The sequence below is a fragment of the Rana temporaria genome, chromosome 7 (assembly GCF_905171775.1).
Source record: "Rana temporaria chromosome 7, aRanTem1.1, whole genome shotgun sequence".
NCBI lineage: Eukaryota > Metazoa > Chordata > Amphibia > Anura > Ranidae > Rana > Rana temporaria.
Window position 1 is genome coordinate 177496960 of NC_053495.1, and position 15030 is coordinate 177511989.

At 41.3% G+C, this 15030-nt stretch overlaps 1 long non-coding RNA gene across 1 annotated transcript in view; it reads left to right on the forward strand.

Annotated features, from left to right (window-relative positions):
* Nucleotides 1-1858: 1858 nt before the first annotated feature.
* The window catches only part of LOC120945943, a 67720-nt gene continuing 54548 nt past the window's right edge, over nt 1859-15030 (forward strand). The window contains exon 1 of the long non-coding RNA XR_005750633.1: nt 1859-1999. This is a non-coding gene — a long non-coding RNA (uncharacterized LOC120945943). The remainder of the gene's footprint in view (nt 2000-15030) is intronic.

The window sequence follows — 15030 nt, forward strand, 5'->3', positions numbered from 1 at the left end:
AGGGGGGGAGGGTTCCGATCAGCGGAACTCCACTTTAGGGTGGAGAACCGCTTTAAGCGAAACATGGTCAATTTCAGTGCACCTAATCGGGTCACTAAGCAGGGATTCATTCAGCCGCCATCGAAAAGGGCCCACCTGACCTTGAGGCCGAGAGAGAACCAGACAGACCATGGAGTGGTTATCCAAGGCAGACTCCCTTATGTGTGTCCTATGTATAAGTGGATGCCCCTGCTAGAGAAAAAAATATGGTAAAATATATGGTAAATTCTGGCATATGTGGTGTGCAGAGCCGAGTAATATGTATAATCTCTACTTGTGGGGTGAGTTTTTCTCCAAATGCCAACCAGACCAAGGACATGAAGAATTTTAGCAAATAGTAAGCTCATATTTGGGGGCCATTGAAGCTGGGTGGTGGCCAGCCTAGATTTGGGGAGACTAGGCGAGATTGGAGTCCCGTCCCCCCCCCAAAGATCGCCACCCCCTCAAAACCCTCTTTTTAAAATGTTTATATCTTTGACTTTGTGTCTTGTAAAGTTCCTTGGGCATTTCTTTTTTTGTATTTATAATATATATTATGCAATATGATAAATGTTTGCTTTTGGGTTTAATACCGTTTTAATGTAATACAGAGTGCACTCATGACACAGAATTCCTATAACATTAGGTTTTATAAAGCGAGAGCAAAGCAGTAGCTACTTACTTTCAGACTCCAGCTCTATTTGAAAGTTCCTCCACTGACGCATACATTTCTGTTTTTACATTTTAGCTTGAGCTATTGAGTTCTGTAAACATCAGGGTTTTTAAAGCAAAGCAGATACAGATAGCCTGTAAAATTTAACAACATGAGCCTAGAGCTCCACCTGCTGCCTGAAAATTTGAATACAAAATATTGATATGTAATTTTTCATATTCACCTACCAGCATGTCTTTGGAGTGTGGGAGGAAACCCAAGCGCAGGGAAGACATTCAAACTGAACCAAAATAAAACACTAAGGCACTGTGATGCATTATTAATTTGTAATATATATCATGGAAAATACAAAAAAAAATTCAAAAAATAAAACATTTTCTTTTTAAGGATTTTAGTTTTATTGAATTAAAACCAAAATTGCATTGTTTGCATCTGCAGCCATCCAACTTTTCATTCATTTCCAGGTCATGTAACCTGAAACCAATATGTAGGCAGCTCAGCATTGTAGGCTTTGATGTTATTCAGGTCTTCTTTCACTTGGGTAAACATATATGTGTTAAAGCGGATGTGCCATGGGAAAAAAATATTAAAAGCCAGCAGCTACAAATACTGCAGCTGCTGACTTTTAATATTAGGACACTTACCTGTCCTGGAGTCCAGCGCCGATCGCAGCAGAGGACGAGCGATCGCTCGTCTCTCTGCTGCTCCCCCCGCCATCCACGCTGAGGGAACCAGGAAGTGAAGCGCTGCGGCATTACTGCACGGTTCCTTACGGCGCATGCGCGAGTCGCGCCGCGCCCGCCGATTGGCTCCCGCTGTGTGTTGGGAGCCGAGTGTTCCCAGCACACAACGGGGGGGTGACGGGATGTGACGGAATGCCCGTCTTTTGCCTGTGAATGCCGGGCCGGAAGTGGGTACAAATACCTGTCTTTAGACAGGTATCTGCACCCCCCTCCCCCCTGAAAGGTGTCAAATGTGACACCGGAGGGGGGAGGGTTCCGATCAGCGGGACTCCACTTTAGGGTGGAGAACCGCTTTTAAGCAGGGGTTATTAACATCTACCCTAAGTTCATCTTTAAAGCTGAACACTGGGCATTCTCTAAATTGTTAAAATGCCCCCTTCTTTTCCCAGCTGATAAAGATATAATGCTTGTTTTGTCTAGGAGATGAGGTCCTCTTCTAATATATACCAGAATATGCTGGTCCTGGATTCAAAACGATGCCATTGGCGAGGGCCAGCAACTAGTGGGGGACCAGTCATCACAACCAGAACCAATGGGGATGAAGACCACAGGAGCCTGGATTAAGGTAATACTTTGTTTTATACGATCACCTAGAAAAAAGCATTAAATCCTCGACTTTGGGGCCATTCTAATAGATTTGCAAATACCCCGGGGTAGATGGAAAACCCTTTAAATTATAGATGGAGACCGTAATGGGTCCTTTTTGTCTATTTACGGCTCAGCACAATTTGTGATTGCGCTAAGAATCTTATTAACTTCTTCAAAAAAGTGTTTTTTGGAGATGACTATTCCTGTGTGATTTAAAACTCTCAATCTGCTCCATAAGACTCACTATTCATTGGAATTACTGGAAGTTAGTGGCCATCTGCCAAATAAATATAGAAGTTTGTGCTTGGCAGTGTGTCTCCTAATTACCGCTATGAAATATTTATACAGGCATTTACAAACAAAACACTAATTTAATCAAATTTTTTTTTAAATCTGCAACTTAGCAAAACAGGACATGTAACAACTGCTGAGAAATAGAATTTAAAAGAAGAAAGAAAATAAAACAAATTCTGCTTTATTTCCGTTTCAGCTGTAGTTTCCACAAATTATGTCCTCTTATATATTTTTTTCTCTTAATTTGTCAAATTTATTGAAGGAAACTGTTTAATAAATGCTCTGTTTTTTCTTAATGCTGTCTTTGGAATTCTCCCAATGCAGTTCCGGACTCCAAAAACAAGAATTGCACATTCATTTTACACTGGCAGAATATAACCGTTTTACAGGTGTAATTACTGCAACATCTTAATAAGACAAGTAGTTTAAACGAAAATGAGATAATTTGGAAATTCAGTATGTTTTGGAGAAAATGTTTTTGAACTTTGGAACATTTTGAAGAATTCAAATTTTTACTGTAGAAAGGGGAGAAAAATGTGGGACTTTAAATGAAACGCACGGACTATATACGTCTCCATCATTGATACAATGTATATAACACAGAACAGTTGGGAGTTTATATGAGGTAAAAACAGTGAGAAAAATGTATAAATATTTATTATAAAAACAATACAAAATGCCATAGACACATACATGAGTTTACAAATAGTGTGTAGTCTTTTTTTGATGTCACAATGTAGAGAATACGATTTCCTATCATCTGTGCCCAGCGCTGAGCAATCCTCTTTTTATTGTTCAGTGAAATAAAACAGACTTTCAGACAAAGACCAAAGTCCTTGCTTGAGTGAAAGGTTATTTACATATCTCGTGCACTAGCCTGCAGACACGCACAGCTTCTTGTCTATGTATATTCTGATGGCTGTTTACACTGAACTGTGGATCACCTCATATTTTGAAACCATTTAATCAAAACACAGGAAAGACAGCCAATCCTGGGAGAGCTGGACAGGAGAGGAGAGGGGAGGGGGATGTGAATTGTGTACTTTACAGAAGCTGTGCATGTCTGCAAGCTAGTGCACGAGATATGTAAATAACCTGTCACTCAAGAAAGGACTTTGGTCTTTATCTGGAAGTCTGTTTTATTTCACTGAACAATAAAAAGAGGATTGCTCAGAGCTGGATTAACTCTGTGTGGCAAGACTGGGCACAGATGATAGGAAATATTTTTCTCTACATTGTGGCATCAAAAAAATATCCCCCAAGATTTAGCGTCACTTGAATGAGAGGGTGGCATAATAACATGAGAATTGTTGAGAGACTTAAACACATCCATATGAAAACAAGATGCATCCTGATATGCCCGACATGTTTCGTGGATCAACCACTTCTTCCGGGTCAGGTGCATCCATGGCTATGAAAAAGTATAAAGGTAAAGCCAATATAGTCTAATGCATAACCATAAATTGGGATAAAACAAAAGGTACCAGTGTATATATATAAAATACTACTCATAATATGTAGAGAAAGGAAATCATCCATTCTTCATATACTCAAATTTAAGCGCAGTCTAAAACCTATGGGGCTGGAACCCGAGGGCTATCCGAGAGGTCTATCATGGATGCTGTGGGAGGGTTGGCCGTGCAGAAATGACTGCACAAAAATAATTCCCAAACCATGGGAAAAACGGAATGTCTCAAATTGAGATCTGTGTGGGCTCCATTTCTATGGAATGCAAAAAATAAAATGGCTATGAAGAATTATTGTGATAAAAAAGGGGAAAGGAACACAAAGTAGGAGCCGACACCATAAAAATAATGAAAAATATGGTATGTGGACAGGCCCTCTATGTATGTCAAGGGTAAGCAACCTTGGCCCTCCAGCTGTGGTGAAACGACATGTCCCACAAGACATTGTAAGACCCTTAAAATCAGAGGCATGACTCCTAGAGGCAGAGGCATAATGGGATTTGTAGTTTCATTACAGCTGAAGGGCCAAGGTTGCCTACCCCTGATGTACATAGAGGGCCTGTCCACATACCATATTTTTTATTATGATATTGGGGAGTCCATGAAAAGCGAAGATGTACAGTGAGGAGATAGTCTTTTGATTTAAGGAATAAGGTACATATTTTACCTTATTCCTTAAGGTGTATTTCCACTTTTAAAGCCAAGTTTTTGAAAACACCTACTGTACAGTACTTTATACGCGTTGGCTTATTGATAAGCTGCACCAAAAATGTATCGTGCTTGTTGTTATTCAAAACGATTTAAAGTGCATTACACCCTTAATTACCACCCAACCCCATCTTCTCCATGAATCCCAATGCAAAAAAAAATAAAATAAAAAAATTCACCAAAATATTTTTTCTACAAAATGAAAACTGTTACATTTCTGCTTCCTATGCAGTATACCATGAATTGCATAACTACAGCTAATTTGAGATTAAACCAGTACAAAGAGTAGAACATGGAAAGTATGTATTCGAGACGGTCTTTTTTGTTTGTAGAATAGGCAAGAATTGAAACGGCACCTTTTCTGCTAAACAATTCTTTGCAAAATGAAACAAAAAATATGTTTTTCCTTTTTTGAGCTTGGTTATTCCTGAACCATTTATTTTTCCTAGAGCAGAACGCTGTCCTTGCCCAACTACAGATATATTTCTATTTACTTAGGGCCAGTTCACGCCATAGAAACCCCCTTGTGGGTAGACCAATTGTCGGGGGCATTGGGTCACTCAATGAGCGTCTGGGGGAATGGGTAGACAGTCAGTTGCAGCCTTTAGTAGTTAGCCTTCCTGGGTTTTTTAGGGACACCAAACAGCTCCTCATCAAACTGAAATATTTTGAGTGGAAAGCTAATTACAGATGGATCACTTGTGAAGTTACAAGTTTGTACGCCAGCATTCCCAAATCTTTATGTATACAAGCTGTCGCTTTTTCCTTAAACAGTCTGGGAACTACTCATTAGTCCTTCAAGAATTAATTTAGCTGTTCTTAGATTTTCTACTCGCACACAACTTTTTCATGTTCGACAGGTGCTGTTACCTCCAAATACGTTTTTGCCCTCCCTAGCCAACCACCGTATGGGGTGGTGGAAAAGGACACACATTTTTGGACATGATAGCCCCCGCCACGCAGACACAGCTTTCTTCTGTCGTTACATTGATGCCCTGCTGTTCATTGTATTGACGATCAGGTTGATCTAAATGTATGGCTCCACTATCTAAATGACAATAATCTCAATTTAAAGTTCACGGGACATCTGCATGATGCCTCTATTGAGTTTCTTGATGTACAGCTGTTGGGTAGGAATGGTGCCGTAGTCACTGGATCATACAGGAAACCTACAGCTGGTAATGCATTACTAAGAGCCGACTCTAGACACACTTTTAGAAGTGTCCTGGTTGACCAGTTTTTGAGGCTTAAAAGTTTGTGTAGCGATGATGTTGGTTTTATTAAGGAAGCAGAGGACATGTCCCAAAGATTTAGAGACAGAGGCTATCTAGCAAAAGTTCTCAATAGAGCCTTTTGTGTTGCCAGTGAAGTTCCTAGGAACGAGTTGCTACTAGAAAGGAACCCAAGGTATCGCTTTGATAGGAGACATTCTCCATCTGTGGCAGACCCTCCCATGTTCTCCACACCATAGACATTCTCCCTCTGTGGCAGACACTCCCGTGTTCTCCACACCATACGCATTCTCCCTCTGTGGCAGACACTCCAATGTTCTCCACACCATACACATTCTCCCTCTGTGGCAGACACTCCCGTGTTCTCCACACCATACACATTCTCCCTCTGTGGCAGACACTCCCGTGTTCTCCACACCATACACATTCTTCCTCTGTGGCAGACACTGCCGTGTTCTCCACACCATACACATTCTCCCTCTGTGGCAGACACTCCCGTGTTCTCCACACCATACACATTCTTCCTCTGTGGCAGACACTCCCGTGTTCTCCACACCATACACATTCTTCCTCTGTGGCAGACACTCCCGTGTTCTCCACACCATACACATTCTCCCTCTGTGGCAGACACTCCCATGTTATCCACACCATACACATTCTCCCTCTGTGGCAGACACTCCTGTGTTCTCCACACCATACACATTCTCCCTCTGTGGCAGACACTCCTGTGTTCTCCACACCATACACATTCTCCCTCTGTGGCAGACCCTCCCATGTTCTCCACACCATACACATTCTCCCTCTGTGGCAGACACTCCCGTGTTCTCCACACCATACACATTCTCCCTCTGTGGCAGACACTCCTGTGTTCTCCACACCATACAGCACTGAATTTAATAGGATTAAATACACAGTCACTAAGTACTTACCTATTCTTTTTAATGATCCTATATACAGCAAGGTTTTGTCCAAGGGTATCAAGACAGTGTCTCGTAGGGCCCCTACCCTAGGTGGATCGTTATTGCCTAGTTTATTCACCAGTAAGAAATCTGACTCTAATTGGCTATGTTTCAAAGGTAACTTTAGATGTGGCATGAGGGGTTGCGACTATTGTTGCCATATCAAAAGACGTTTGTTCAAGTGTCACCGGTTGCGGCTTTGAGATTTTCTCAATTGTAATACTAGGTTCTTGATTTATGTCATCAAATGCGATCTATGCCACATCCAATATGTAGGTCTGACAACACTCAGGTTAAAAGATTATCTTTACGATCACCTGCGAGATATTGAGAAAAGCAAGTCCACCAATGTGGCTAAACATTGGAATTTGGATCACTATACAGACATTTCTAGTCTGTAAATACAGGGTATTGTTAGGATAGTGACACCAATAAGAGGGGGTGATAGATTCAGGGCACTGTAAACGTGAAGTGTTCTGGACCTTCACGATGAATTCCAGAATTCCGGCTGGGTTAAAGTTTGAGTGGGATGTCTCCTATTATGATTAGGTATGCCTGTCATTAGTACTCTTAAGCCCTGTACACACGATCGGATATCTGATGGATTTTTTCATCGTATATCCGATGAAGCTGACTTTCATCAGTCTTGCCTACACACCATCGGTTAAAAATCCAATCGTGTCCAACGCGGTGACGTAAAACACTACGACGTGCTGAGAAAAGTTCAATGCTTCCGAGAAATGCGTCGATATGATTCTGAGCATGTGTGGATTTTTGACCGATCAACTTCCCCACAGATGATCGTTTTTTTTCTCTATCGGTTTTTTAACCATAGGAACATTTTTAAGCTCGTTCAATTTTTTTTTTCACTGATGGAAAAAAAAAACAATGGGGCCCACTGTCTGTATGATCCAGTGACTACGGCACCTATTCCTGTCTGATGAAAACGGTCCATCGGTCCGTTTTCATCAGACAAACCGATCGTGTGTATAGGGCTGCAATCTGGATGCCATGACTAGTCTATAGGTTTATATCAATTTAATCTACTATTTTTATTTTTTGATCCTGTTCCATAGGTACACAATTCATATTATAATTTAATTAGGTTTATTTAGATTCAGCTGTTTATATTTTGACGTTTAGATATTTGACCTTCTAGAATACGGCTCCAAGGGATGACATTACCTACTGTGTCAGTGTTTTCACATGATGTGATCATTGCAGCAATTGCTAGTATTTTTTTATTTACACTACACAGTGGATAGTGTCTTCATGATATGTTTGACCATAGAAGCCATTACTGACTTGAGATGTTTATTCGATGGTATTCATTTTTGATATTTTTCAATTTACTGTTGAGTGGATCTATTATTTGTCATATCTGTCGTTTGTCAATGTGGGCAGCTTGTGGATGCCTGATTTACAGATGAGTGCATTGATATACATTTATCAATTAATTGGCTAACCCAGCTGGTTGAATTTGGTATATAACATTGATCAGCCGTGAACTCAACAGCACTTTAGTCTGTAGCCTCGTGCACACGCTCGGTTTTCCCGGCAAGAAAACTGCTGGCAGAGCTTTCTTGCCGAGTAAACCAAGCGTGTGTACGAAGCTTTGAGGTTTCTCATCAGAAAAACTGCCCAGAATCTATATTTCCTCGTTGTGATTCTCGGCAGTGTTTTCCTGCTGAGAAACCAGAGCATCTGTATACTTACCTGTCGCCGTGAAAATGACTTTGACGCATGCGTGGTAGCTTCCAAGGCATAGGTAGGGTGTAACAAGAATACTCGAGGCCTTTTATTTGATAGGCTGTCAGGATTTTATCTGTGACTTTGCCCCAGGTAGGGAAATGGTACCTCCTGTCCATTTTATATCACCGTCAACTGGGAAATTAAAAAAAAAAAATCTTCCTAAGAAAATCAGAGGCGGCAATCAAAACCTGAATAGTTCTAACCCTTCCCCTTGCTAAAATAAACGTAAAAACTAGCTATGTTAAACCATTCGCCCAGGTCTGTGTCTCAGTGTATCTTACAGTCGAATGTCCATAGTGAAGGTGCGCGTAAACATACACAGGTGGTCATTATGCTATTAACTACTAGTATATTTTAGGATTATAGGAGGAAAACTACCTACACATGAGTAGACTATGAGGAAAAAAAAAGGTTCAGGTCTACACTGCTTTGAGTCTGCAGTGCTCACTCTTGAATATATATACAGAGTTGAACGCGTCCATCATAAGAGCTGTGGTGTTTTGGAAATTGAGATTCTTTTCCACCCATGTTCTCAAATACTCCACCCTGCAGCTTGCTTGTCTCTTTATTGACAGCTAAGTGAAAAGTGGTCCTGCAAATGAGCTTGGTGTTTATTGCCTGTAAGGATGGATGGACATCCAAAATGATGTATAGCTCATTAATGTTAGTGTTTGCCAAGGCGTGATGATAGAAATTATGGGAAAGTATTGGCTGAACTTTCTACAGCCTTAAAAGTCTTCCAAAGCCTAGCAGGGCTGGGACTTGTACTGTTTATCTGTGACAACTATTCCCAGGATTGTTCAGTTTCAAAATGGAGTTCAACTGGTGCTCACAAATATGACTGCTCCATTAAATGCTTGTTACTGGACATTCTGAAAATAATTAATATACAGTACTCGATCTAAACTTGCATTTAAAAATAAAGTCAGACAGGCCAAGGTTACAATCCTTACACTGGTTCCCATATGCTTAACATTGGGAGTTGAGGCGTTCAATCACCTAGTGATTAGATGTTTCAAGACTGTGTAAAAGCGTTCCATCCTTGAAATGGTTAAAGGGGTTGTAAAGGTCCAATTTTTTATTTTCCTAAATAGCTTCCTTTACCTTAGTGCAGTCCTCCTTCACTTACCTCATCCTTCCATTTTGCTTTTACATGTTCTTATTTCTTCTGAGAAATCCTCACTTCCTGTTCTTCTGTCTGTAACTCCACACAGTAATGCAAGGCTTTCTCCCTGGTGTGGAGTGTCGTGCTCGCCCCCTCCCTTGGACTACGGGAGAGTCAGGACACCCACTAACACACAGCTCCTTTATCTACAATTTAGAGAGCATCCTGACTCTCCTGTAGTCCAAGGGAGGAGGTGAGCACGACACTCCACACCAGGGAGAAAGCCTTACATTACTGTGTGGAGTTACAGACAGAAGAACAGGAAGTGAGGATTTCTCAGAAGAAATAAGGACATGTAAAAGCAAAATGGAAGGATGAGGTAAGTGAAGGAGGACTGCACTAAGGTAAAGGAAGCTACTTAGGAAAAACAATTGTACCTTTACAACCCCCTTAAAGTAAAAATAAATTTTGATACAATTGCCTATATTTTAATTGTTGAACCCCCCCCATATAATATATTTCTTACATTTCCTAACAAATCACAATGTTAATGAATTTTTTATAGTTTTTCAAAGCCCTGGCTTGATCCCCTTTCTTTGCAGTTAGTACAGTTGGTAGGCATGAACTTCCTCCTGGCCGACAATGTCTTAGACCCTGTGTCCTTAGGGCCCACTAACAGGCCAGATTTTATGTATTAACTTAGGGAGATGCAGACTAGTATACTGCAATCAATGAGCAGCAAATTATATCACCTGTGATTTATTTCAGTTATGTTGCAAACCTGGCCTGTTAGGCTGGACTCACACCTATGCATTTTTAGTGCTTTTTGCATTTTGCAGATTTGCACTACAGTCCATTTAACATGGTTTCCAATGGAACACGTTCTGTAGTGCAAATCTGAAAAATGCAAAAAAGCACTAAAAATACATAGGTGTGAATCCAGCCTTAATGGGCCCTGAGGACAGGGTTGATGACCACTGTCTTAGAGTCATGGATGACGTTGGGTTGGCGGCACAGCTCTTGGGATTTAGTGGCCTTTTGGCCCATCAGACACAAAGACTAGTTGAAGCTTTGTAGTCATATGACCAGATAGAAAATGTTTTAAAAATAGCATACAATAATAATAATAATATACATACACATACACATACACATACACACACACACACACACACACACACACACACACACACACACACATATTACTAAAAATATTGGCACGCCTGCCTTTACAAGCACATGAACTTTAATGGCATCCAAGTCTTAGTCCATAGGGTCCAAATTCTATTGGCCCACCCTTTGCAGCTATAGCAGCTTTAACTCTTCTGGGAAGGCTGTCCACGATGTTTGAGAGTGTCTATGGGAATGTTTGACCATTCTTCCAGAAGCACATTTGTTAGGTTAGGCACTGATGTGGATGAGAAGACCTGGCTTACAGTCTCAACTCTTATTCATCCCAATGGTGCTCTTTTGGGTTGAGGTCAGGACTCTGTACAGGCCAGTCAAGTTCCTCCACCCCAAACATGCCAAAGATGTCTTTATGGACTTTGCTTTGTGCACTGGTCCAAATCATTTGGTGGAGGGGGAATTATTGTGTGGGGTTGTTTTTCAGGGGTTGTGCTTGTGCTTAGTTCCTTTGAAGAAAACTCTTAAGGCGTTGGCATACCAAGACATTCTGGACAATTTCATGCTCCCAACTTTGTATAAAAAGTTGTGGGGATGGTCCCTTTCTGTTCCAACATGACTGCGCACCAGTGCACAAATCAAGGCCCATAAAGACATGAATGAGTGAGTTTGGGGTGGAGTAACTTAACTGGTCTACACAGAGTTCTGACCTCAACCTGATAGAACACCTTTGGGGTGAATTAGAGCGGAGATTGTGAGCTAGACCATCTCGTCCACATCAGTGCCTGACCTTACAAGTGTGCTTCTGGAAGAATGGTTAATCATTCCCATAGACACAATCCTATACCTTGTGTACAGCCTTCCCAGAAGAGTTGAAGCTGTTATAGCTGCAAACTCAATATTGAACCCTGTGGATTTAGATCAAGATGCCATTAAAGATCATGTGCGTGTAAAGGCAGGTATTCCAATAATTTTGGTAATAGTATATATAATATAATTTTTTAAATCATATTTAATTGAAGGCATTTTATAGATATAAACATCATCATAGGGTACAGAAAAAAAACATGGTCTAGCGCACTTATCTATATATATATATATATATATATATATATATATATATATATATATATATATATATATATATATATATATAATAATAATTGTGTGTGAGCAATAATATAGAGAGTGAACAAAATAAAGTAAAAAAATAATCCATGACATATCACCTCCAGGAATTGCATAGACCACATAGCCATGTCCAGAAATATCATAGACTATACAGTCACCTTAGTGAACCACAGAATTACAGCTAGTGTTTCTACAGGTCGGAGAGTCATTTTCGGGAATTCCATACACCACATGCACCATGCAGAGTAACCACCAACATTTTCACATATCACAAAAACACTGCCATTGGTTCTACAAAGATGAAGAGCAACCTACAGTGTTTTCCCAGAATATGAATGAATTATCTCCAGTGTTTTTTCATATGTACCATGAGTAGTCATCTCTAGATAATCCATAGACCATGAGGAGTTTGCCTTTATTGTTTCCATGAACCATAAAGAATCACCATTGTTTTTCCTAGACCACAAACTGCAAACATCTATTTTATAAGACCATGTTTCCACAGACTATGGAAAGTAATCTGTAGAATTCCTTGTTGACCATCCAGAAATTCTATAGACCACAAAGAGTAACCTCCATTAAGAGATATGGAGGTGCATAGTCGATGAAGTCACCTCAGGAGCTCCAAATCCCACAAAAAGTCCCCTCTCAAATTTCACCGACCACTAATAATCCTCTCCAGGAATTCACTGTGATACCAATTGTAATTCCATTTTCAAAACAGTTCTCTTTTTACAGACCCTACACATATGACTCCTATTCAATGAAACACCTAGTTATTTCCAGTGGACTGCGTCAGGGAAACGAACCTGCTTCCAGAAAGCTAAAAGCCGAGCATCTTACGAGAAATGTTATTAGAACAATTTATTAGTGTGGGCATATTTACTGTGCCAGCAAGAAAAATACAAACCAGTTACCTGCCATACATTCACCCATGCTTTCTATGTCTTGTTTGTACATTGTGTTTCCGTTACTGGAACTGATCATGAGGAAAGGTCAATACTGGAAGTCCAAACCTATTAATATTGTGAGAATGGACAACCGAGAGACAACACGTTTGAATTCTGGAGAAAAAAGCCAAGTAAAACCTAACTAAATCATCATCTGTCATCAAACATATTCTACAAACAGATTGCCTAAGAAAGTTGTCCATCTGGACAAGTACTTACTTTGATTTGTTACAAGTAATTTTTAAAAATGAATGACAAAAAGGAAAATTAAATTTTTAACCATTTTTTTGGGCCACCACCATACAACCTTTCTTAACCACTTCCCGCCCGGCCTATAGCCGATTTACGTCCGGGAAGTGGTTATGAAATCCTGACAGGACGTTCCAGAACGTCCTGCAGGATTTCATGCTGCGCGCGCCTGTGGGGGCGCGCAGCGCGGCGATCAGTGATGCGCGGTGTCAGTCTGACACCCTGCATCTCCGATCTCGGTAACGAGCCTCTGGCCACGTGATCAGCCGTGTCCAATCGCGGCTGATCACGATGTAAACAGGAAGAGCCGTTGATGGCTCTTCCTCACTCGCGTTTGACAGACGCGAGTAGAGGAGAGCCGATCGGCGGCTCTCCTGACAGGGGGGGTTCGCGCTGATTGTTTATCAGCGCAGCCCCCCCTCGGATTGCCACACTGGACCACCAGGGATGCCCACCCTGGACCACCAGGGTGGGCAAAAAAAAAAAAAAAGCCTGCAAAAAAAAGTCAAAAATAAATAAATAAAAAAAGCATTCAAAAAAAGAAAAAAGATGCCAATCAGTGCCCACAAATGGGCACTGACTGGCAACCTGGCAAAATCAGTGCTGCCCCACAGTGCCACCCCAGTGTCCATCAGTGCCACCCCACAGTGTCCATCAGTGCCACCCCACAGTGCCCATCCATGCCCAATGCCCACCTATCAGTGCCCATCTGTGCCACCCATAAGTATCCATCAGTGCCACCCATCTGTGCCGCCTATGAGTGCCCATCTGTGCTGCCTATGAGTGCCCATCAGTGCCACCCATGAGTGCCCATCAGTGCCGCCTATGTGTGCCCATCAGTGCCGCCTATGTGTGCCCATCAGTGCCGCCTATGAGTGCCCATCAGTGCCGCATACCAGCGCCGCCAATCAGTGCCACCTCATCTGTGCCCGTCAGTACTACCTCATCGATGTCCATCAGTGCCATCTCATCGGTGCCCATTAGTGCCGCCAAATCAGTGCCCGTAATTGAAAGAGAAAACTTATTTACAAAAAAATTAACAGAAAAAAATAAAAACGTAATTTTTTTTCCAAATTTTCAGTCTTTTTTTAGTTGTTGTGCAAAAAAAAAAATCGCAGAGGTGATCGAATACCACCAAAAGAAAGCTCTATTTGTGGGGATAAAAGGACGCCAATTTTGTTTGGGTACAGTGTAGCATGACCGCGCAATTGCCATTCAAAATACGACAGTGCTGAAAGCTGAAAATTGGCTTGGGCGGGAAGCTGCGTAAGTGCCTGGTATGGAAGTGGTTAATGTAAGCTACCTAAAAGTAGCATTTTTCTCAATGACAAAGCTCTGGCTTTTAGCAAGGTTCTTTTTTCCTTTTTGTTAAAAATGTTCTTGTCTTTTACGTGGTGCACAGAGGTCATCATACAGCATTTCAGTAAAATATTACGTGTGGTCATTTACACAGAACAGGATAGAGGAGGAAAGCATAGGTAGAGATTAGAATTGGCTCCATGGTAGGTACAGTATATCCTCAAATAATGTGGATTTGAATGTAAAGGGGTTGTAAACCTTTCCCGTTCTTTCACCTTAATGCATTATCATCAGCCCTTTCACACTGCTAGTGCCCAAAAAACGCTGGTAAAGCTCCGCTAAGACCCCTTTCACACTGGGGCATTTTTCAGGCGCTCTAACGTTAAAACAAGTGCCTCAATGGGAAGGGGTGCTTCAGGAGCGGTGTATTCACTGCTCCTAAAGCGCTGCAAAGAAGCTTCTTGCAGGACTTTTTTGGCGCCCTGCCAGCGCAGCGCCTCAGTATGAAAGCGCTCTGACTTTCACATTGGGATTGCAGATGAGGCTTCTTTCAGGCGCTTTACAGGTGCTTTTTTAGCGCTTTAGTGTGAAAGCATTCGGGCTTTCACATTGGGATTGCAAATGCAGCTTTTTTCAGGCGCTTTACAGACACTTTTTTTAACGGAACTGTTAGACAGGGCCAAATAAGTTTTGTTGCTGGTAAGTGAGCTGGGAATTTTTGCTTGTTTTTGATGCGAG